Here is a 26,167-nt window from a genome sequence, read left to right on the forward strand (position 1 = left end):
AAGCCCCCAAAACTATTACCCTAAGATAATCTTTAAACCTCAAACCAAAAATATCCCCTGAAGTCTCTTAAAGCCAAACTAGAATTTAGCTTAACTACTGAAGGCTGTCTGCCTCAAGCCTTATGCTCTTTTAAAATCTGTCTATATGGGGTTAAACTGACAACAGCAGCTCAAAAGATGAGATAGGAACCTTAGGGGGAAGTGAGTATGTTAATGGGGGAGCAACAAGTCAGAAGAGGAGAGTGAGAACGTTCGCACAACTCAAGGAATGTAATCAATGTCACTAAAATGTACATGTACGAACTTGAATTGGTGTATGTTTTCACTGTGAATACTCTCAACAACAAAATGTTAAAGAAAAAAATGTGTCAATAGTGTAATACCTCAGCATAGCAGAGCATGAAAACTTTCAATCTTGAAGCTTATTACATAAAAAGGATATTATCTTGAACACAGACACATGGACAGAGAGAGAAAAACAGATAAATTCATGAATTAAATTTTTAAAAGTAAAAATTTAAAAATCTAACATTTTATTCATACCAAAGCGTTCCTCACTGGGATGAAGTCTTTACTCAGCTGTAATGTTTGCCTGAATTAAGTCAATCATTTATGATAAAAATGTCACTTTTTTGAAACTTATTTAAAATCTGGAAGGATCACAGGATTTGGAGTCACTATAGGCCAAGACATCTGTTGGGAGGGAAAAAAAATATTAAAGACCTCCTGTCAGTTATTTATCATTCAAATCCACAAAAACTCTGTCCTTTTTGAAGACAAATTCAACTAGGCTATTCAGTCAAAAGATATTAACTTTATCCATTAATCTTAAGTTCACAAATTTTCATTAAAGATCATAAATATCAAAGTTGAAAAAAATTTACCTTAAACCATAAGGAATAAGGGCACGATCTGTAAACTGTTCAGTGTTAACAACTGATTGTTAGAACACTTCTCGATTTCACTTCCACGTGATCACAATATGACTTTCCTTTAACAGAGCTCATCTAATAAAATAACTATAATCATTCACCATCCATAAAATATTTCAGAAAATGAAATAGTTCCAGGGCAGAAAGAACATCTATTATTTGTTTTCATGTTGTAAATAAATATATTTCTTAATCTCTGGTTTGTTCTAGATCTCCACAGAAACATATTATTAAATGACGACCCCTAACTAAAGCAAAAGATCAACTAAGATCCCCAACCTCAGAAGAACGAGACACATAAAGAAACCCAACCTCAGAAGAACGAGACACATAAAGAAACAGAGGCCTGACAGGTAGCAGCAAAAAGCACTTGCTGAGCAACTACTCCGTGCCAGGCATTTTACGTAAATCACCTCATTTTACTTAAAACCCCATGAGGCAATCTCACAGCGAGGAAATGGAAACTCAAAAAGGTTCCATAATTTTTCTAAGTTACCTAACCAGTAAGCAATGGAAGTAGCATTTGAGTTCAGGTCTGTATGGCTCAAATCGACTCGACGGCACTGGGTTTTGGTTCTGTATGGCTCCACAGTCTGATTCTATTATCTATTCTCTCTTGCTTTCTTTTGGACAATCTGCCCTTTGAGGGATTTCAAGCTAAAAATGAACCAAAGGAATTATTAAAAAAAAAAAAAAAGACAAATGGTATGACAATCTCATTTTTATTTAATATTATCAAATTTTTACACATTTTTACATAATCTTTACATAAATTTAAAGAGAGCTCTACCAAGTATTCACGATGCCTCAAGTTCTGTATATAGACAAGACTACAAGAAAGACCTATCTCAAAAAGTTCAAAGTAATCACTAATTAACACACATTTCTCACTGATACAAAGACCCTAGCAATAAGATCAACATCTCCGAGCTACCATCCTGCCTCCTCTCTTCATTTTGTACATGACTTATTCATATGCTGATAAAACCATCTGTTAGGTCAATTCTAGTTCCTCCTAGTTATTGATTAATGTCTGAAAACAGAGTGAAATGCTAAGTTATTAGCCTAGCCGCTTTGTGCAAACTTTGACATTTGCTTTCTACTGACAATGTAGTCACCAATATTCTCTAGACTACTCTCTTTTTCTGTAATGCCCCACGGCAAGGAATAGATTTTACATCACAACTCAGCACACATATACATGTTATATAACAAACAAAAAATTTTGCGAATGCCACATTTCACTTAAGGAGCCCTGGTGGTGCAATTATAAGCGCTTGGCTGCTAACTGAATAGCTGGCAGTTTTGAACCCGCCAGCTGCTCCACAGGAGAAAAGACCTGGAGATCTGTTCCTGTAATTATTACAGCCTAGAAAACCTTATCCGGCAGTTCTTCTTTGTCCTAGAGGGTCATCATGTGTCAGAATCAACTAGACGGCACACAACAATAACATGCACAACGCAAGACCCGACATGGCACAACAGTTTACACTCAGCTGGTAAGTGAAAAGTTGGCACTTCCAATCCACTCAGCAGCACTGTGGCAAAAAAAAAAAAAAAACCCTGTCAATCTGCTTCTGTAAAGATTACATCCAAGAAAACCCTATGCAGCAGTTCTACTCTCTAAAGCATGGGGTCACTATGAGTTCAAGTCAACTCAACAGCACAAGACAACAACAACATGCACAATGCCCTTGACATTTTCCAATTTCTTTAATGCTGGTAAACCCAAAAAACCCATTGGGTCAAGCTGATTCCAACTCGTAGTGACCCTATAGGACACAGCAGAACTGCCCCATAGGGTATCCAAAGCTGTAAATCTTTACCAAGCAGACTGCTACATCTTTCTCTCACAGAGTGGATGGTGACTTCAAATCACCAACCTTTTGGTTAGCCTCTGAGTGCTTAATCACTGTGCCACCAGGGCTCCTTTTTAATGCCAGAAGCAACCTACTGAACTCACCTCATCACCGAGTAATGTGCAATTGGAAGAACACTGCTCTAGACCCCAACACTATTAAGAGAGTACTGATGTGGCCTGCCACCTTTTCCTTCCTCTTTCTCTCAAAAGTGAAGGGAGGAAAAGTTAATGAGAGACAGAAAGGAAGGGAGAAAAAAAGAAAAGGTGTTCTCCATCGCATCTGGAAAGCTAGTTTATGAACTCTCCCTGTCCCAAAGATCTACCTCCCTGGAGCTGGCCACCAGTCCAGGAACACAAGAATCCTGACATCCCCATACAATGCTTCCCCTCCTCCTTCCCTTTAATTTCTCCTCTCATCCACCATCATGCCCCAAAAGTTTTCCTAATGTATTATGGTTTGTGAGGATTATTTTTCTTAATGTGTTTATTCTTAATTGATTTTTTAATGATATTTCGTAAATAAAAACAAAGGAAGTGAAAATAGAATAATGAATCATCATATACACGACTCAGACTCATCAAATTACTAAATTGGTTATACTTTTTCATCTGTCCAGATCTCCTGTCATTTCACCTTTACATACTACCTGTTGCCATCATGTTGATTCTGACTCACGGCAACCCTATAGGACAGACTAGAACTGCCCCATACAATTTCCAAGGAATCCCTTATGGATTCGAACTGCCGAATTTACGTACTGAGTACGTATAAAAACTGTAGATTCTTTCTTACATAACCACAATGTCATTATCACATCTAAAAAAATTAACAATAATTCCTTAGGTAGTACCAAATATTGGAATTTTCAAAATATTATCAACTTAATTATAAAGGAGCTTTGTTTTCACCAAAGTTTTCATTGAGCCTGTCTTCTGGCAGTGATTTCTGAGTAATTTATGTAAAATGTTTTATAAAAGATAATTACTATTCAAGACAAAAAACTACATTTCAAGTGAAAGCTTTCCACCGACTTCTATGCTACTTATACACATTGCTAAGTCATTAGAGGACAGAAGACTTTGTTTTCCACTAAAAATCTAGAATGTTATTTAGTATCTCATAAACAGAATGTTTTCTCAGCAAAGCACCAAAAAAGTAACCTAGTAAAACCTGCCAACATCATTATTTGTTTTATGTAAGCAACCGTGACTCAATAGAAAAGACTATTTATTTAGTGTTATTTTGAAAAATGGACAAGAATGGACTAAAGACACTACATAGTTTTTGCTCACCCTATCAGTTTTCTTTACAGTGTTGTAGAGCGTGAAGATACAATTATATCAAAAAATCCCTCTGGTTTTGCAAAAAAGCCAAACTAGAGCACTGAAGAGATACTATAGTAGTAATTTCCATTCCTATGAGGATTGACTTTGATTCACACAGAGTTTGATATGATAAAATAACACTCATTTTCAAAATACAAAAGATTAGAAGAAATAAAAGACAAAACAGGGCCTCACTCAAATTTTGCATCTATAATTTTCACATGCAACTACCAGTTGAGAAATTACCAGTCTTTGGCATATAAACAACCAAAGCTCAAAATATGAAATACAAAATCAAAGGTGTACAAGAAACAATGTCTACATGAGTTTCATATAGTATCTTTTCTAACCTATGTATTGTTACTAATGCAAAATATATATCAAAATTTAGGAAGTGTAACCTTAATGTTCTTCAAAGTTTGCGATGACAAGGGATTGCCTACAGGATCAAAAGCAGCCTGCATGAAGACCAACATCACGTGATCTAACTTCACAAAAATTTGCTGCTGTGTCAATTTCTGCAACACATGAGTGGCTAAAGTGAATCAAGAAGATTAAAGCATTTAAAATGTTTAATACGAGACATTTGTGTGCGTGTTCAGATGAAGTTGTGGCACTATTTCTACACCAATCATTTTTTTAAGTATTTGATTTGAGATCCTAGAACTTCTTGAAAGACAAAAAACGCTTGATTTGTTTTTAGCAGTGTCTCTGTAACCTGAATAAACTTAAAAGCTACAAATGTAACATATTCCTCTAACCAACACTCTAAAAATGATGTCAAGTTCCAAAAATAAGAACTTCTGAATTGTCTTCATTATATCATTTTTTAATTTTACTATGATAATAAGAAGTGTGGTTTAAAAATGCAATCAACTAAAATATTCTACATAGTTATCACCACTCAATGAGACAAAACGTCTAAATGTGGAATAAAACTAGAAAATAATTTAGAGGGTGTACAAGTAATTCCCCACCATAAAACATTCTTTTTCATGTCCAGACTATCAACAACAAAAAACAGAGAATTAAAAATCTAGGTCTCTGTAATATCGTATAGAAATTAGTATTCTCAATTCAAATAGCAATAATTAGAGTGTGCCGACAGTACTTATTCTAAATTATTGGAAACCAATGAACTCATTTAGTTTCTGAAAACTGAACTGTAAAGTTTTAAGTACATACCTTATAATCATCTTCTGGACTGAATTCCTAAAAATTCAGGCTCACTCTAAATTAACTAGGATCATGAACCTCACCCTCAGGACACATATCAACAGAGGGAGAGAGAGAGAAGCTGGCAATCTCTTAAACTTTCTGAAGGAAGTCACTAATTTTCATTGTTCGTTCTCACAACCCGCCTCCTCGTAAGTGCCGAGAACGTGAAGCGACTGACCTTGTGAGTGACGTACACAGCTGAATTTATGTAAAATTAACCCCTAGAGCAGCAGGTGAAGCCACAGTCCCAAAATTTCTTGCCTTTGAATAGTTTATCACTACAATCAGTGTCCTTGACTCTTCAACATCAAAAGTATAATCAATTCTTTTACATCATTTGTACAATAAACACTTCAAATTCCTTGTCGGATTCAAGTCACTCTTCTATTTCAGCTGTCAGTAACAGTAATAACAATAAAGAGTTATCATTTATCAGATCCGACTTCTGAGTATGGGTTGATGAAAACCATATGGATCACAAGAACCTGATCTGAAACCAATCACTGGGATGGTGCAGGGCCCCGCCATGTTTTATTCCACTGCACGTGCATCGCTATGAGTTGGGTGCCGGCCCCACAGCAGCTAACGACAACAACTAAGAGCCGTGGACTGTACTCAGTGCTTTTTACAAACATAACTCGGTTCTCCACAATCTACCTGCGAGGCAGTCATAGCCCTATTTCACAGATGAGAAAACTAAATATCAGAAAGATTAAGTCACTTGAACAAGACTGCACTGCTACGTAGGAGAGCCAGTTTCTAACCCAGGTCCATCTAGCTTCTTAAAAACACATCTCCCACTACAAAAAAAAAACCTGTTGACATCGAAGTCGATTCCAACTCTTAGTGACCCTGCAGAAGAGAAGAGAACTGCCCAACAGGGTTCCCCAGGAGCAGCTGGTGGATTCAAACTGCCAACCTCTTGGTTAGCAGCCAAGCTCTTAACCACATCTCCCACTACTGTAGATTTATTTCTTTTTTTAGAAATCTTTATTTGGGAATGGGAATGACAGTAAGACAATTTCCAGAAGTTATTTTTGCAAATTATGAGTAAACAATTTTCTCCAAATTTTCCTTGATTTTCCTGTTAATATTTCAAATATGAGTATTTTAAAAACTGCATAATTAATATAGTAAGACTTAAAGACATGCATTAATCACCATGAAAGGTTTGCTACAATAACACCGAAGATTCTAAACAGCACAGATACACAAGTTGGAGTAACGTACTGGAAAAAAGTATTTACTACCAAACAGTATCTCCGTTTAAACCAAAAACCAAACCTGTTGCTGTCAAGTAGATTCCGACTCACAGTAACCTTTAGGACAGAACAGGCCTGGCCCACAGTATTTCCAAAGAGTGGCTGGTGAGTTGTAACTGCTAATCTTTTGGTTAGCAGGCAAGCTCTTAAACAATGTGCTACCGGCACTCCTGTCAATTTACCTAATGTAAACAGAAAAATTTTCTAATAAAACAATTCTGTAAAGCTCAGGATTCCTTAGTTACATTATAATCCATTATTTAGAAACACTAAAACCAATCAGAAAAAATATCTATACACTTATTTTCTTTATAATTAAGAGATAATTATGTCTGAAAATGTCATTATTTCACCCTTACTCTTCAAATATATTTTCATCAGTTACAGAACTTATAAGCTGGCATTTCTTTTCCAGCACATCGAGATATCTTTCCAATGTCTTTCATCTTCAGTTTTTGCTACTGAGCTGTCAGTGTAACTGCCACAACTACTCTGAAGGTGATCTGTCTTCTGTTCTCTAGCAACTTTTAAGATGTTCTATTTGCTGCCTGTGTTCTCCATTTTACTATTATGTGTCAAGATGTGGGAGTCCCTGGGTGGTGTCAACAGTTAACACACTCAGCTACTAACTGAAAGGTTGGCAGTTTGAGTCCACCCAGGGACACCTTGGAAGGAAAGCCTGATAACTTCTAGAAAATCAGCCACTGAAAACCCAATGAAGCACAGCTCTACTCTGACACACACACGGGGCCAACACGAGTCAGAGCCAACTCAGTGGCAACCGGGTGGTGGGGTCTAGACGTGGATTAACTACCAGCTGTTCTTCTTGCGCAGCCCTGGTGGCACAGTGGTTAAGAGTTCATCTGCTATCTTAGTCATCTAGTGCTGCCGTAACAGAAACATCACAAGTGGATGGCTTTAACAAAAAGAAATTTATTTCCTCACGGTAAAGTGGCAAAAAGTCCAAATTCGGGGTATCAGCTCCAGCTTTCTCTCTCTGTTGGCTCTGGAGAAAGGTCCTTCTCATCAATCTTTCCCTGGACTAAGAGCTTATCTGCACAGGAACCCTGGGTCCAAAGGATCCACTCTGCTCCTGACATCGCTTTCTTGGTGGTATGACGTCCCAGAAAGGGGCTGCAGTGGTCTCGCTGTCCCCTTTCGAGTGGTCCTGCGTATCACACAAAACCACGAGTTTTCTCTTCTTCAGTCAACTGATCACAAGGAACTCCCCATGAGGCCGCAGGTGCAGACTGGGAGACGGAAGCTAATGTGACGGGAGTGGAGACCGTGGGCATTTGGGCTACTTCCTCGTGCATCTTATTTGGGCTTTTTCAGGTCCTGCTTGGGCCTAATCTTGTATAGACCAATTCCATTCAATGATGGAATGAATGCTGCTGTGCACATCCAACTTTAGGACTGTGAGTCATACGACACCCAGTTCATGGTGGGCAGCTCAGGCCACGTGGTGACTTGGTGTCCCAGGGCTAAGCACTCAGGCTCTGCTAAGGCTCCGTAACAAGCCAAAAGCTGGTTTTCAAAAGGAAAATAGTCATTTGCAGAGGATAGCAGAGCTCTGCTCCCAAATCCTTAGGGTCTGCAGCGTGATCCACCAACGGGGGCCTGCCGAAGACCCCAAACAGCACCCTCCATCTGCCGCTGACACCTCGAGCACCACTGGGTCTGACGGGTCATGTGGCTCAAGGGGCAGAGCAGCCTGCACAGCAGCCGGAACCTGCCGCACCTGCAGAGCCTTCTCTTGTTCGGACCCCACTCAAAACTAGCAGCTTTTCCAGTCATGTGGTTAACAGGCCAGAATAGCATACCCAAACGAGGAATATGATGCCTCCAAAATCCAAAGAGGCCCACTAAGCATTGGGCCTCCTTTTCAGCTGTGGGAGCAGCCAGATGCAAACACTTACTCTTCATTTTAGAAGGAATATCTAGACATGCCCCACACCACTGGACCCCCAGACATTTCACTGAGGTGGCAGATGTCTGAATTTTTGTGGGATTAATTCCCCACCCTCTAGCATGCAAATGTTTTACCAATAAGTCCAGTCATTGACACTTCTTCCTTACTACGTCCAATCAGCATAACATCATCAATGTACTGGACCAGTGTGACATCTTGCAGAAAGGAAAAGCCATCAACGTCCCTGGAGATTAAATTATAACACAGGGCTGGAGGGCTGATATAGCCTTGTGGTAGGCGACTTAAGGTGTATTGCTGGCCTTGCCAGCTGAAGGCAAACTGCTTCTGATGGTCCTTCGAAACAGGTATGGAAAAAAAGGCATTAGCCAGATCAACAGCTGCATACCAGGTATGAGATACATGAATTTGCTCAAGCAATGAAACTACATCTGGAACAGCAGCTGCAACTGGAGTCACAACCTGTTTAAGTTTCCAATAATCTACTGTCATTCTCCAAGATCCATCTGTTTTTGGCAAAGGCCAAATAGGAGAGCCAAATGGGAATGTGGTGGGAATTACCACCTCTGAATCCTCTGAGTTCTTGATGGTGGCAGTAATCTCTGCAATCCCTCCAGGAATGCAGTATTGCCTTTGGTTTACTATTTTCCTAGGTACAGACAGTTCTAATGGGTGCCACTTGGCTTTTCCTTAATACCCTCACTCCATTTGTCAGGGATTCAATGTGTGGGTTCTACCAGTTGCTGAGTGTATCTATTCCAATTATGATTCCAGAACTCGGGAAATCATTACAGGATGGGTTCAGGGACCCAATGGACCTACTGTGAGACAGACATGAGCCAAGACTCCATTAATAACCTGACCTCCATATGTCTCCCTTCCCGACTAGTGGGCCACAGCGGCGTTTTGCGTCTCCTGGGGTTAGTGTCAATTCAGAATCAATATCCAGTAATCCCTGAAAAGTCTGATAATTTCCCTTTCCCCAATGAACAGTCACTCTTGTAAAAGGCTATAGATCCCTTTGGGGAAGGCCAGGAGAGAGACGAAGACTATAAATTTTTGGCAGTGTGTTGGTGTCCTTTCTCAAGAGGACCCAGCCTCTCCTTCATTCAAGGGGTTGTGGGTCTGTAAACTTGCTCAAGTCTGGGAATGGACTGAGGGACCCTGGCTCCCTATTCTGACAATTCAAGTTAGACTGCTGTTCACCTGACTTAGAAATCATTTGTTTCTGTACATGAATACTGGGTAGGTCAAGTAAATAGTAGATTTCCTATTTCACTCTTAGGGACGCCATGACTAAGTAGCCAACAGCGTAAGTCCATACAAGTCAGACTATTCTGATTACTGTTTTGACTCAGCTGTCCATTGTTGTAACCACGCCCACCTTGTCTTTGTGGATTGAGTGCAGCCACTTGGCCCCTCCTACCACAGGGTCCGATCAGCCCCATTGTAGTTAGGCGTCTTAATTCAGTTAGGGCAGTTCCCACTGTCAAACCTGATTTACATAAAATAGCAATCACAGCAGTCTTCAAGGATGATGGAGCTCCCTTCACAAATTTGTTCCTCATAGCTGTGGTAAAAGGTATGTCCTCTGGCTGTTCCATCTGTGGATCTGTGGATCCAACTTAATAACTTGGTTTTTCTGGTGCCTTGTGAGGCCTTCAAAACCAAAGTAAAAATTCCCCAGTTTAGCAAATGTCCTCAGAAGGAAGCAGTTTTAATATTCTGTCTACTCTCTGAATTTCTGCTTTCATGTAGATTTTGGCCTGGTAATTTCTTAGTGACACGTCAGTTCTTCAGAAAAAAAATTTAAATATACTTTATCCAGCATTTCTAATTGTTTTCAAAGAGGCACTTTGTTTACATAACTTAGCTGGCATGTTATCCTGATCTCAACCTTAAAATTTTCATATTTCGATCACTAAAGTGATTTAACACTGTTTAACGCTGGCACAGCAAGGTACAATTTGCCTTATTCAGCTTATTCACTGGTACTGTCTAAGACAGAATTTTGCCAAATTCCGAAAACAGATCAGTTCCATGAATACTCTAAGACTATTAAGAGATGGACTCGATTCTATAATTAATTCCACAAATAGAATACATAAAGTTATTGTCAAATTTTTTAGTCTACTGATTTTTCCCCACCAGCAATATCCATAATGAACAAAAATTCTATAATTGAAACTATTGGAAGCTTAGCCAAAGTGGTTTAAAAAAGAATGACAAAGGAGAACTGAGTTCAGTCTTGTTTCTGTCAAGAAAGAGAATTAGGGAATAATCACAAAATAAGGAATCACGAAAACAGAAAATAACTTCAGTATGTATTGAACTATGCTAATAAATCTAGATGAAATGAGTAATTTTCCTGGGAAAACATGAAATTACCAAAATTATTCCAAGGAATGAGAAAAAACCTAAACACATAAACAACCAAGCAACACATCAAGAAGACAGCCAAATGCTACTTCAAAAAAGCCCCAGGCCTAGAAACAAAGAACAGCTGAATTTTTTTCAATCCCATGCTATTTAAACTGCTCCAGAGCATAGAGAAAAGAAAGTTCCCTATTATTTTTATGATGCCAGTATAATACTGACACTAAACCTGACAAAAAGAACATACACATACAGAACTACATGCCTGTTACACTTACAAATATTGTTGCAGACATCCAAAAGTATTACAAAAAAGAAATCCACAGTATATTAGAAAATATGCTACAAATAAGGTCCACTCCATATACATAAAAATGATTTGATGTTAGAAACTGCATTAGTATGATTCACCGTATTAGCTGGACAAATGGTTGAGAAATATATCAAGAGAAGCCAAAAAGGCATTTGAGAAGAGTCAAAATCCATTCCTAATAGAAAATAATACATATAGTTTTAAAACACACACACATACCATGACCAAAAACCAGTGCAATGGTTAACACAGCAACACTGGAAACGTTACCATTAAAATCAAACACAAAACAAAGGGCCTGGCTGCCATCACCATTAGTTAAAATTGTTCTCAAAGTGGTAGCCAATGGGATTAGATAAGCAAACAAAATACAAGGTATAACTATTACGGAGAGGTAAAACCAGCCATTGTTTGCAGATAGCTTCCACCTGGAAAATATTTTCTATCTGGAAAAAAGAATAATAATAAAAAAAAACTATCAGAAAAATCACAAGAATAAACACGTAAGCAAAAAAAAAACCTGAAAGAATTATGAAGAGAAGTTGACCCTTTTCTGATATTATAATACACTAAAAGCTATAGGAAATTGGTACTGATACAAAAGACGAAGACAGCTCAATGGCAAAGAACCAAGATTCCAGAAATATACGGGCATTTTGAATATAATAAAGGTATTTCAAATCAATTGACAAAAAGTAAATTATTCAATAAATGATGCTGCAAAAACTGGCTAGCCACTTAAAAAAGAATAAATTTGGATCTATACTGTCTCTGTGCACAAAAAAATACCTCCAAATGGGCCAAAGATTTAAATGAAAAATACAAAACCATAAAAAATTTATTAGCAACCAAGTGTTAACAGTTTTTACAATCCTGGAATAGGGAAAGTCTCTCTAAGCATTACCCCAAAACCAGAAGCCATAAAGTAAGAGAGTAAAATATGACGCTGCTATTAAAAATGTAATAGCTCTTCATAAAAATTTTAAAACGTATAAATAAAATTAAGAGACAAAGCTTGGAAGAGTTACAACACATATATATGATAGGTAGAGAGTTAAAAACCACAATATACAAAGAACTCTTAAAAATCAACAATTAAAAAGAACATTCTCAAAAATGGAAAAGGAGTTTAAATAGGCATTAAAGAAATTTTTAAGAGATTTTTTATGCTATCCATTTTTGCCAATAGATTGACCAAAAGCAATGATTTACAATACCGGAGCCCTGGTGGCACAGTGATTATAAGAGTTATGGCTGTGTACCAAAAAGGTCAGCAGTTCAAATCCACCAGCTGCTCCTCAGAAACCCTGTGCGGCAGTTCTACTCTGTTCTATAGGGTCGCTATGAGCTGGAATCAACTCATTGGCAACTGAAAGCCGGGGTATAAACAAGTTTTGTCTTTCTATAAGGCAATTTAGCATAAGTATAAAAATAAATGATACATACCCTTTGATACAAGAGGATTTATGAAAGATGAAAATAAACAACACAAAACTGGTTAAAATGAGGAGCTATATGCACAATTAAAATTAAAAAATTAAGGAACCATATAAATAACAGAAAAAGAGAAATACTGTTTAAGAAGGATAAGAATAAAGGTCACTTTTTTAAATTTCACTTAATGTTGTGCTTTATTTGTTTTAAATTAACGATATATTATCATGATTCTTGGGACAATGGAAGTACAGACAGGAATTAACACATCTAATAATTTTTGTGGGTTTACCTCTTGTTTGGTTTTTTGGCCTGTGAAAGTGGATTAATTATGGTTGCACTTTCTCCATCAGGAGATGGAGTTTAACTCTCCTCCCCTTGAATCTGGGCTGACCCTTTGTCAGCTTAGCCAAAAGAATACGGTGGAAGTATGACTGTTATCAATTCCAGGCCTAGCCTTTAAGAAGACTGGTTGCCTCCACTTCCTGCCTATCAGAATATTCTTTCCTGGAGGGATGCGCCTTCTCAGAACTCACCTGTTATACTGTAGCCCAGGTCACATGAAGAGGCCTCATGCAGGTGTTCCGGTCCACAACACCTGCTAAGCTGCCAGACAACAGCATCAACTGCTAGTCACATGAGTGAGCCATCTTGGAAATGTACAGTCTACTTCCACTGAGCTGACACCAGGTGAAAGAGATGAACTGTCCCTACTGAGTCCCACACAAACTGTAAAATCATATACTCATAAAAGATTACCGTTGCCTTAATCTACTAAATTTTTGAAGTGGTTTATCACACAGTAGTTAGTAACTGGAATACCTCTTATTTACTTTATTTTTATTACCTAAAATACTACCTGGTATGTAGCAGTCTCTACATTTATTGACTAAACTGAATGAGGAATCTACTTTTAAAAGTCACAGTGCTAGGGGTACAAGAGTAAAGATGATACTTATCATCCTGGCTCTTGCAGAGCAGTCAAAGTGGGACACAGTCTAGTGAACAGAAAATTAATTATCATATATAATAAATGTTACAACAGGAGTAGTACAGAGTATTTGGCCAAATGGGAAGAGCACAACACAGGCTTGGGGGGATATAAAGGAGGTTCCTGGAGCTGAGACATTTAACCTGAGCCCTTACAAGAGTCAGTAAGATGAAGAGATAGAATATTCCAAGCCCAGAGGCAAAAAGATAAACAGTTCCAAAAACTCAAAGAAATTCAATACTTTATAAGAATATTGCAGGGTGTATGGGATACAGGCGAGGGAGACATGAGACTGAGAAACAGGAAGGGACCAGGTGATAGAAAGTATTGAAGACTTTTAAGCTATAACCTCCTGCCATCAACTCCGACTCATGACGACCCTACAGGACAGAGTAGAACTGCCTCATAGGGTTCCCAAGAAGCACCTGGTGGATTCGAACTGCTGACCTTTTGGTTAGCAGCCGTAGCTCTTAACCACTATGCCACCAGGGCTTCCTTTAAGCTATAGTATAAGAGAATGAGATGAGAGCTTAAAAAGATCACCTGGCTGTAGGGACACTAGTCAGAAGACCTTACATAAAACGCAGGTAAGGGATAATGGAACCTGAACCAGAGAAGTGGCAGCAGGAATTAAGAGACAATAGATTCAAAAGATAGAACCCACACGATTTGATGCCTGGACATGAAAAAGATTTGGGAAAAGGGATTAAAATTTGTCTGCCAGGTTTCTGGCTTAAGCAACTAGGGAGATGGTAGTGCTGCCCACTGACAGAAAATTTGGAATAGGGAATAGGTTTTCTAAGAAAAGATGGAAAATTCAGTTGTAGACATATTCAGTTTCCAGTGAGCCATCCGTAAGTAGAATTATCCAGCAGACAATCAGACACACAGGTTTAAAGCTCAGGGAAGAAATCGGGGTTGGAGATATCAAGAGATTCTTCAGAAGCTTTTGCTCTTTATAATACTAATCCCTCAATCTTCTCCATAGTCCTAAACCACTTGGTTACTACTCTACAATTCTATGACAATTTCTCTTTACAAAAAACCTTTCTCTCATTTTGTTCATGCTTCCGTATCAGTGGTTTTATACAGGGAAGCCACTTTTTATAAACACCCTCTGCTTTTGCAAAGTAGGATGCATTATGGCCACTGGTCAGGGTATTTTGCAGGTAGTTGTAGTGACAAGGAAGGAAGGAGATTAAGGAGGCTGACCAGGACTACTTCACAGAGTGGTAGAAAGCATCTGTTCTCCTGATCAAAGAGAAAGGAGATGGGGGAGCTACTCCCTGAAAGGAAAAAAACCAGGTCTATTCTGGTCGCTATGAGTCGGAATCGACTCGACGGCACTGGTTTGGTTGGTTTTATCTGGAGAATAAAGAGGAAGCCAAAGATTCAGGAGGGCAGAGTCAAAGGTGTCTGAAAAAGATAATTAGAAAGTAGAAGGGGGCGGGAGAAAGAAGGGCTGACATTCCAGAAACTTCCCTCCCCTACTTCCCCTATCCTGTCCTATCTTCACTGCCTCCTTGTCTACATATCACTTCCCAATGGCTTCCATTATACTCAGTTTTGACAGTCACAGAACTTGGCTTGGAGAGCTTTAAGTCGTCAATGGCAAGGCCACAGCCGGGAATGAACACGCAACTTGAGGCGTAGAAAATTATACTACCCAACCAGAAAAAGAAAATCCTAAGACTTGACACTGCAAACAAACATACAATGCTGCACAGTTTTAACTGTATGAAAAATCTTCAAGTTCTAAGGAGACATAAGTGTAATTGCTTGAGGGATGGAGAGTGGAGCAAGACGACCACAATTATAAAGGAAGCTGCAGGCAATTTAACTCAAAGTACCAGAGAGTGTGTATGACCAGGAGTCATTTGACACAAAAGTAGAATCGCAAAACCTCTGGGCTGGAAGAGTCCTTCAAGATCATCTGGTGGAGTGGTTTTCCAGATATTTTAAAACCCTTCTGAGAGTTGAGTAGATCAAATCACAGTGGTACCATATCAAAACATATTTCAAGTCACTGAAATTAAGAAAATCATTCCAGCACAGCTTCCACAGGTGACAATTAATCTTGAAAAAGCCCTCAGACAAAAATGTCTGGCTCCAGACGGCATGATTATCTACCTGGAAAACCCAAGAGAATCAACTGAAAGACCATTAGAATAAAGAGATTCAGGAAGTGACTGGTTATAAAATAAATACACAAAAATCAACAGCTCTTCTATTTACCAGTAATAGCGGTGTATGTACATATACAGAGAGCAAGCAATCCCATTCACAACAACAAAAAATAAAACACAGTGGAATCAAACTTAAGAACAAATGATAAAGTTTCTGACATCCATGGAGAAAGAGTAGATAATTCATTAAGCAGTACTGAGATAACTGGTAATCATAAGGTTAAAAATTTGGGGGCCCTCTACCTGGATCCTAGGTAGTACAAAGGGTTAAGGTATTTGGCTGCTAACCACAAGGTTAGACATGTTCCAGTCCACCCAGCAGCACCTTGGAAGAAAAGCCTTGCAATCTACTTCCAAAAAAATCAATCATTGAAAACCCTATGGAACACAGTGCTATTCTGACACACCTGGGGTTACCAGGAGTCAGAATCGACTTAATGATAAGTTTGGTTTGGTTTTTTGTTAACTTTACCACACTCCACACCTAAATATCTTCTGGAATAATTGCAAAACTAAACGTTGAAAATGAAACTATGACAAGTTAAAAACTAAAAATTCGTAGCTATAAAAACATTAAGGTAGGGAAAGTCTATCTACACAAGATACATAAAGGAAAAGGTGAGATTTAACTACATAAAATGTTAAAACCTGTAAGAAGGCAGGAGTGGGGAGAGGGAGGAAGTATTAAGGTCAATTTTACTTCCACACAGCTGTTAAAATAAAGGAAAATGATAATAACCAATAACTGCAAGGTATATGGCCTCTCAAACAGCTCTGGAGTAAAGGGTAAACTAGTATGACCTGTCCGGTGGGCAATCTAGCCATGTGCATCAAAACTGTTAAATACAGGCATATCTTTTGACCCAATAAGTCTACTCAACCATTTTCAATAAATAATAATGTATGTGCACAAAGGGATATTAGCTTCAACAATATTCAGTGCAGCATTGTTTGACATAGTTAAAGGCTGAAAAGAATCTAGGTCTCCAAGAATGGAAGACTACTTCAATATTCATTCACATTCACACACTACAATACCATGTAACCATTAAAAATTATGTGAAAGCCTTTAATGACATGAGCAATACCATAATCAAATGAAAAAAATAAATGCAAGTAACAAAACAGCATCAATCCCCTTTTAGTTAAAAAACGTGTATATACACATACAATATATGTATATACATGTGTGTGTATACATATAATATGTATATATATATTATATGTACATATATGCATTGCACATATGTACACACAAAGGCAGGATAAAATGATTAAAATTAACCCCTAAATTCACTAGAGAAATTAAGGTATGGAAGCGCAGCAATTGACTGCAAATCCCTTAAGCCACCCACATCTACCTATCAAAATGAGCATTCTTAACACCTGATTCTTGTATCTATGGCAGGAAAAAAACCCCAGTTCCATGACTGCTGTAGACAAAGAGGAAGTTAGTCTGCCACCACTCCCCTCCAAAACCCCACCAATAGATCTGAAGCAATCAATCCACTCTCCTTCCCCAGGATCCTAGGAGATGTTAGTAACTGCTCTTGGACTCCTCTAAGTTAGCTGTTGGGATTCCTTCCTCTAAATGAACCTGTTCTGGGGAACTAAAAGGGTTGATTCTAGTACTGACTGGTTATCAACAAGCAGCATGCACACCTCTGCAGCCAGGGCCTTGAGTCTGCCTCAGTCCTCTTGCTGTGGTACACCACTCCAGCCCCATGAGAAGGCAGGGCTGTTCCTGTCCGACACATCTTACCCAAGGTGGTTACATCAGAAGTAGGGGCTACTTCTCACTCATCTAATTATTCTGAAAATCCACTAATTAGAAGTGGGGGCCTAATTATTTTTGGTTCAATCTTTTTATCTTGCTTAGGGATACAAATTTTGGTAACACTAGGAGATAAAACATAGCTGCTGACCAACAGTTATTACTCTGCTTTCTAAACTAGTACTTACACTATAAACCCGACATTTATTCTTTGAGCATTTCTCAAGGCAAGATAACTCCAAGCAGAACTTTAAGAAATTCCCGATAGTTCAGGTAATTATTTTTTGATCATTTATTTTTATAAAATTTCCACAATAAATAGGCTTTACTTTTGTAATGGAAAATTTTTTTTTTCCCCTAATGGCAGGCTAAACTATCATACTGTGATTACTTAACATATGTACCAAGGAGGGCTTTCTTTAGACCCACTCATTGCTAGCCTATCATTAAATATCATAAAATCCATTTAATTTTTTTAAGTAAATTATTCTACAGGTAGGTTTCATGAAACCAGTAAAAAGGTAAAAGTAAACACTCTTGTTTTCATTTAACACAAATTTATTAAAAACTGGCCATTGTTTATAACGCCTATTTCAAATATCTTAAAACTATCTTATTTCCAAATATACACACACACACACACAAACCAACAACTAACTACCTTGCCTAGGTGACTAAGAAAAACGGTCATCTGTCATTACTAAATACTTTCATGGAGTCTGCCACAGAAGTCACAGGCAGCACAGGACGATAAATGAATGACATTATCTTTACATGTCTTTCAACCCGCTGCATGCCAGGTCCTGTACTAGCTGCTGAAGACACAAAATGCTAAGACACAGATCCTACGTTCAGAAGTTCTCAGTCTAGTCAAGGAGACAGGTATGAGGATGAATGTAAATAAATATATATCTATATCCCAATCCTTCATCTCAAATTTCAAGAATCGAAAAAGCTCCGGAAACCAAAACCTACTTTTCAAGTTGGTAATAAAACCTGACCTAAACTAACGTGAGGCTTTTCATAGTCTTTCTTATTCTACTTAGTTTTGATATTAATAATTTTGCTGGGAAAATTCATATGTACAACTATGAGGTTATTGCACCCATCCATGGAGATTTCATGATAAACAACGTATGAACTATATTAATTTTCTAAATTCCAAGGAAAAAATTTGACTTCTGACACACATATACTCTTATGGGTTTCAGCCAGGGGGCTGTACACCAAGCCTGGAGGATCAATTATTTCAAAAGGCAAGTCAGTTGAGGGAGGTAAAAGGTATAGTCAGGAAAGCCTTCAGAAAAAAAGGTGATCCTGTTCTAGGCTTTACAACACCACTGTCGCTATTTTTTTTTTTTTTTGGATGCTTGAAAATTTTAAACTAATCTTCTCACGCTTCACCAAAGACATCTTTTATTATTCCTATAGCCCCACCTCTTTGTTTGGAAACATAAGAGCTGACAAACAATATTTATTCATTTCAATTCTCCAAAGTAGTAAGACTACTACACCAATTTTATATTTCCATCCAAAAACTACAAACTTCCTGTTTTCTTGGCCCATGCGACCTTATCCCAAATAAATGTACAATAAGTTCATTCAAATACAGTCAGTCTTGATTATGTAGGCATGCATCAGCCACCTTGCAGATTGATAGAACATATCTAATACATAATTGCACTCACTAGGTGTCAGACACTGTTCTAAGCATTTTATACATATTAATTCATATAAGTCTTAAAACAACCCTGTGAAGTAGTTACTACCATCAGCCCCATTTTAAAGATGAGAAAAGTAAGGCACTGAGAAGTAACTGGACAGCGTGGCATTGTAATAGACATCAAAATACAAATTGTAAAAAAAATAAAATGATTATAAATAAGTGAAAATACCTACTAAAAGGCTTCTATTATTTGGATGTGCAACAAATGTTCCCCTGGGTTTACTACAAGTAATGATTTGCCCTGGCCAGTCAGTTTTTAGAACCAGAAGACGTAGCAGTGCTGGTGTGGCCATCAAAGGGATGAAAGTCAGAGAGTAGGCATGCAGCCATGGCTTCAACACTACCCTAATGTTCAAAGAACGAAAGCGAGAGAGGGAATTTTCGTCACACAATGTATGTAATGTCTGATGTTAATAAACCATTGCACGGGCATTTTTTTATGAAGCACTAATTATCCAATTTAACAGATCATCCTTTATCTGAGATTGGCCTTCTTACTCCTTAAAATATGACAATGATGACCAACGCTCGGTTTTCTTCGGTTTTTTTAATCCTTATTTGCCAAAATCCTAAATGTTAGTATAACAGATACAGAATAAGTTTACGGTGTATGCATGAGAGGTGAAGCGGGGGAGACAGAAAATGAAGAACTGAAAAACCTGCAGGGCCAAAAGGAAGTAAACACTACTTTTGTATTTAACAGTGACATCTGAACTTAGAGACTACAGTAACTGGTCTAGCAAACAAATGCAAACACAAAGCTTTGCAAATTTCAATATCTTATTTGGAAAAGACCATAAGCATTGAGGCAGTTCTTCATTCTAGGGTGGGAGAAAACGGGAAATAAAAACAATGACAAATTTCAGTTTTAAAATAAAAGTAAAGCTCGTAATTCTAGACAATTCAAGGGGGGAAGAATTTTAAAGAATATCATTAATTTATTTTCTTCTAAAAAGACAATATATAAAAGACTTTGAAGAGCACGGACTCTGGAGTCAGCCAGCCAAAATTCCAGCTCTGTGTTTCCCAGCTATGTAACCCGGGTCATGACATTTGCCCTCTCTCTGCTTCAGTTCCCTCAGAGGTTGTTGTGAGGATTAAATGAAATTAAATGAGGCACCCAGAACACTGCCTAGCATGAGTAAGTGCTTCAAAAGAATGCTTACATTATTTAAAAGCACAAAGAAGCAACGGTAAAGTGAGGACTAGAATGAAGACTATAAGAATTATGCCATTAAAGGTAGTTGATGTTATACTTCCATGAATTTTCAAAAGGAAAATAAAATCATTTTGATGTACATAAAGTATACGATGTCAGGCATGACATCTCTAAACTTTTCAATTCTGCAGTCAGATTACATCAGAAAAAAATCAGGATACTCTCAATTTTAGGTGGTGACACTCAGTTGTTTACAAGGCTGCTTCCAAGGCTCAGGTATGCAGGAATGCACTCCTCAACTGAAGTTGGGGAGACAGAGAGAGGTTTCTACCAATAACAGAAACTTTCATCTCAGCACTACATTCAGACACGTGATTCCCAGCCTGGGTTGATAACACCCAATAGATCACAGGTGAGCAAGTCTTTCAGCTAAAAGTGTGGCCAAGGTTTTATGGGAAAAAAAAAAATCACAGGTGAGGTGATGCAGGCACCACACAGCATGCAGACATGGTACCTGCACTCCTCCTGGTTGGGGCAGCTCCTAGAGTTTTGCTATCCCCCTCCACTGGAAGGCAGACTTGGTCTGCACAACCTAGGTAAGGGGCCTCCCGCTGCAAGCTTTCTCCATCCATCTTGCCATCTACTGCTTCTCCCACACCACCTGTACACCCAGGGGAAGTTACTGAAAGGAACTTGACCATAGATGCATCACTTTGTGAGCACAGAGTTATCTACATCTTTGCTACTCAAGCACCTAGAAGCTAGTCAGGAATGCAGGCTCTCAAGCTGCCATCACACATCTACTGACTCAGAGTCTGCATTTTTAACCAGAGGCCAGGTGATTCATACGCACATTCAAGTCTGAGAAGCAATGCTCTCTATGACTCCATTGCATAGGTAGTTGTAAAAAGTAAAAATGCTGTAGTTTACAAGTAAATTTAGAGATATATGAAAACTACCAGTACAAGGAACTGAAAACCTCATATGAGAAATAACCAATACATAAATGGGTTTCTTTGCTATTGATATCAATAAATCGAAGTGTTCTAAAGTTTATTTTTCACCAATGCGCACATTTAATGCTTCCTGCCTGAAGTCACCTGTTTTGGGCAACAGCACAACATTAATAAGATATAGTATCACTGGGAGTATATTTTGCTGTTTAAGAGCACAAAAAAAATTTCAGAGCAGTCTGACCCAAAGTTGCACAACCTGCTTTCTAAAATTTCGGGATTTAGCCTAATTCAGCGTTGGCAAATGAAACTCTTTCCAGAAAGTCACCATTTGGGAAAACGTAAACGTTGGAAACTTTAAACATAGATCACACTCCGTCAACTAAAACTATTTAATAACTGGTACTGAGCAAACTTGTAGAATCAAATCTTGTTTGAGATTTAAGTTTGTGTTTGTTTTTCCAAGAAGAATAGAAGAAGAAAAAAAAAAATCAACTTTCACCCTGTGCAAAGTTTTCCTCATATCCTGAAAGGTCTCCAGTTGCATGTTCTTCAAGGTGAATAAACTTCAAGTCGTGCTAAAACGGGGTCAAAGAGTAAAGACTTTTCTCTTCTAAAAGCAGCATTTTACAAGATTTAGGGGTTCCGGGCCCGTTTCGCTTCCGGCCAGGGAAGGAAGCGTGCTGCCAAGAGCTGAAATTTACCGAGGAAATTTACCAAGTAGGAAGTTGAGCCCCGCTCCAGCCACCTGGCTCTGTCCTCTGGCTGCATCTGGCCTTCCAGCCAGGACCCCGGGGAGGCAGGGAAAGAGGCCGCAGCCGAGGGGAAGCAGCCACCTTCCCCTGCCAGCCCTGCCGCCACCCAGCCCCCGTGCCGACCCCGAGAGGCGACAAGTGGGGGGCGGTACGGCAGCCCCCCGCGGGAGCAGCAGCACCCTCAGGCCTTCCCGGGGGGCGGCGGCTGTGCGGCAGCGGCGCGAGGGGAGGCGGACCCGTCCTGAGAGGTAGAGGGGGAGGCCGGGGCGGGAGCGACTACTTGTGGGGGCTGCACTGAGGAAGGCGGAGGCGCTCAGGGGGCTGGGGCTTTTTATGATTATCATCATCATTATTTTATTTTACCTGTGGCGCAGAAGGGCTCCCCAGCTCCTATTCCCTGAATCCTCCTCCTCCCCTCCTTTTTCTCTCTCTCTCTCCCTCAGTCTCTGCCGGCCGCTCGTGGAACCAGCCGGGCCCGGCCCGACCAGAAAGAGAACAGGGCGGGAGGGGTGGCGGCGGTGGTGACCAGCGGACACGTGACCACGCTCGCGCTGTAACGGCGGCCGCCTCCTGCCGCGCGCCCTCCCCGCGCTCCACCTCTAATACCCCGCGGCCCACGAGTCCAAGACGCTACTGCGCAGGCGCCAGCCCAGGCCTAGATTCTGCGCTGACGGCGCGCGGCAGGCTAGCACTTGGGGCCAGGTCTGTGGGCCCCGCGAGGGGGCGGGGAGTGAGCCGCGGCCAGAGCCCTCTGCGGAGTCGGCTGTTGCTAGGGCGCATGCGCATAATGACTTTTCCTCTTCGTTCACTGCACACTCACCAGCGCGCTGTTGGAGGCTAGGAGCCCCTTCTTGGGTCTTAGCTAGAGGCTCACGTACCACCTTTCCAGGATGGGACTGAGAGGAAGGGGAGATGTCGGCCCTTGGGACCCACGTGAGAAAATGAGATAAACCTTCTTACCTAGGAATTTGCATCATTTCCTTGCTCCATGTAAATGGCCTTACCTTGGACAGTTTTCTATAGTCTGGTAAGCTCCTATTCATGCTTCAAGACCCAGGTCAGATCTCACTTCCTTGGTGAAACTTATCAATTCTGCTTTGGGAGAATGACTAGGACTTTGTGGAAACCTACTATGTAATATAACCTCTGGAGAAATGATGTATAAAAGCTATTTTTCGTAAACCCACAAGACTAGATTCAGATGTTACATTTTCCTCATGACCTAGAAGAGTGTCTTAAGCATTGTGGTATCTTCACAAGGGTCTGGTGAGTGACTGTCAGAATGCAGGCAACGTCTTTGCCCTGAATCATGTTGCCTTCCACCTCTGCTTAATCATGATTTAAGATTCCCTTTAACCCAGGCACGCGGGGTGCTGGTCTGTTTGTTTCTCCAATATGAAAGCCCTTGAATGGTAATGCTAATTAGAGTGGTAAATGCTTCACCTAATAAAAAAAGATTTATTATCTTTTATTAGCCTATCTTCACAAAGAGCTCCAAAGGAAATTGATACTGTTGAGTCCAGAAAAAGGAAACCAAGGAAGAGGAAGTTCGAATTTCCAAAGATTAGCTAGCTTTGGAGGAGAGTTCCTGTGTGGGAGACCTCTGTTCACCTAATGGTCTCCCTCACACAGAAGTTCCCTCTCTCTCTTGCTGAAGCTCTGGCCAGATCAGGGCAAATAATCGAAATGTAAAAACTTCCTAACTGATTAAAAAAAAAAAAAAAACTTCCTAACTGGGAGTTCTGGCTAGATGTAAACTAGTGATTACTTAGATCATGATCAAGAGACAGGTCTGGCAACAAAACTCTAGAAAATGCTGGGGTGAATGTTGATGAAGAAACAGCATTGACTCCCCATCATGGGGTTTGGTGTTTTGATTTTCTAAGGAAGTAGGAAAATTATGACACTGAGGACTCATGTCTCATGTCTGCAGGGCTCACGGACTCAGTTATCTGCTCTGTACACACTACATACCTACCTGCTGATCCTACCCAGTGGTTTCCTCTGCTACCTAGAATATGCTAATGGTATCCCAGCTTATCCAGTCCAGGGTTCAGACTGTTGTAGACTGGTTTTTTGGTGGCCCACAATGAACCGTGCCTCCCAGTGTTCACACTCTTGTGTACTCCCCTCCTCTTGAATCTGGACTGACCTTGTGACCTGCTTTAAACAATGTTGTTATTGTGTGCCATCCAGTGGATTCAGACTCTTAGTGACCTTACAGCAACCATTGACTCTGGCAGTTCCAAGCCTAGATTTTGCAGGGACAACATTGAACAATAGGGGATGTTAGTAAATCCTCCCCACCCCCACCTTTTTGTGTTCCAGGAAATGGCTTATGGCAAAGAACCACCTTTCCCCCATATGACTACTCTTTCATATATATTATTCTTTCCAACGACTCCTATAAGATCAGCAGATAACGCCCACGTTTACTTGTGATAGGGCCAAACAGACCTGTGAATCCCTTTTGCCTGAACCTGCTGACAAGGCCACACACAAATCCTCTAACTTCCCGTTCTTTGTCTCATAAAAGATTAGCTGATGTTAGAATTGTGTGCTCTTCTGAGTCTAGCTAGACAGAGATAACAATTTATTGACTGGGGCTTCCCCTGATTATAAAAACAATACCAATTGTGAATCACCTCACCTATAACTCATCTGGAGTCCCTGAGTGGTGCAAATGGTTAAACAAACTCAGCTGCTACCCAGAGGCACCTTGGAAGAAAGGCCTGGCAATCTAACTGAAAAATCAGGGGCTGAAAGTTCTGTGCAACACAGTTCCACTCTGACACACATGCGGTCACCTTTGAATCAGCTTACCGGCAACTGTTTATAACTTTTCTACTCATATAAGGCAAGCGCAAACAGCAAAAGATGAAATAAATGGGACCTAATAAAAATTGAAAACTTTCGTTCATCAAAAGACTTTACCAAAAAAAGTGAAAAGACAAGCTACCAACTGAGAGAATATCTTCGGAAACCATATATCTGATAAGAATTTAACAAACAAAATACATATAAAACTTCAACAACTTAACAAAAAGACAACCCAATCATAAAATGGGCAAAGGACTTGAATAAACATTTCACAAAAGAAGATATTCAGATGGCCGCCAACCCCATGAAAAGATGCTCAACATCATTAGCCATCAGAGAGATGCAAATGAAAACCACAGTGGGACACCATCAAGGACTAATTACCCAATAAGCAAGATAATCTCCTGCTGAGGGCATCAGCAAAACAGGGGCATCAATTATCCAAAGCAGAGACACACAGATGCCAAGCAGACAAGCCACAGGGAAACTCAAGCACGCAACAGTGGTTCAAGAAAGACTTGATTCGTTATCCTTATTATGTACGAAAATAGATATTGTTTAGCACCTTAATTGTGACGAAATTATTGAAGAATTTGTAAGAGCAAAAAATAGAAAAAAATGTTTTTAATAATAACATGTTAGAGACAAAAGATCTAAAAATAAAATAGTAATTTGTTGTAATATTTGTTTTCTGATCATTAAATTTTCTTTTATGACATCTTTTTGTTCGTTTATAATTATAGCATTTATTATGAAACAAGGATCAAAATTGAAGTATGAACCATTGAAACCAAAACTGATAAAAGTCAATTTTTCATTGTGGGAGGGCAACAATTTTATACTGATGGTTGAAATAACTAAGTTCACTGACTCTTAAGTGGCATATGGTAAAAATCTTCTTAGCCCGCGTCCACTTAAAATTTTATAACCCAGTTCATTTCATTCTGCTAAAATGGAATAACCACTTTTGTATTAAAAAAAAAAATTTTTTTTCACTAACATTACAAAAAAAAAAAAACCATTACAGTCGCATTTGAAAAGTGACGTCATTGATAGCTGAGGCACACTTGCACATATATACATACATGTATAAATCTAACTGACATATCCCATTTGAACGTGTAAGTAAGCAGAGGAGGGAGCACCACATG

At 39.4% G+C, this 26,167-nt stretch overlaps 1 protein-coding gene across 12 annotated transcripts in view; it reads right to left on the reverse strand.

The window, feature by feature from the left end:
- The window catches only part of TBC1D5 (TBC1 domain family member 5), a 639,936-nt gene extending 617,176 nt beyond the window's left edge, over nucleotides 1–22,760 (reverse strand). For all 12 annotated transcript variants that reach the window (XM_064277348.1, XM_023554943.2, XM_023554937.2 and 9 more), the window contains exon 1: nucleotides 22,560–22,760. The gene's annotated coding sequence lies outside the window, so the exon portion shown is untranslated. The remainder of the gene's footprint in view (nucleotides 1–22,559) is intronic.
- Nucleotides 22,761–26,167: the final 3,407 nt, after the last annotated feature.

The sequence above is a fragment of the Loxodonta africana genome, chromosome 27, assembly GCF_030014295.1.
Source record: "Loxodonta africana isolate mLoxAfr1 chromosome 27, mLoxAfr1.hap2, whole genome shotgun sequence".
In the NCBI taxonomy this organism is placed as follows: Eukaryota; Metazoa; Chordata; class Mammalia; order Proboscidea; family Elephantidae; genus Loxodonta; species Loxodonta africana.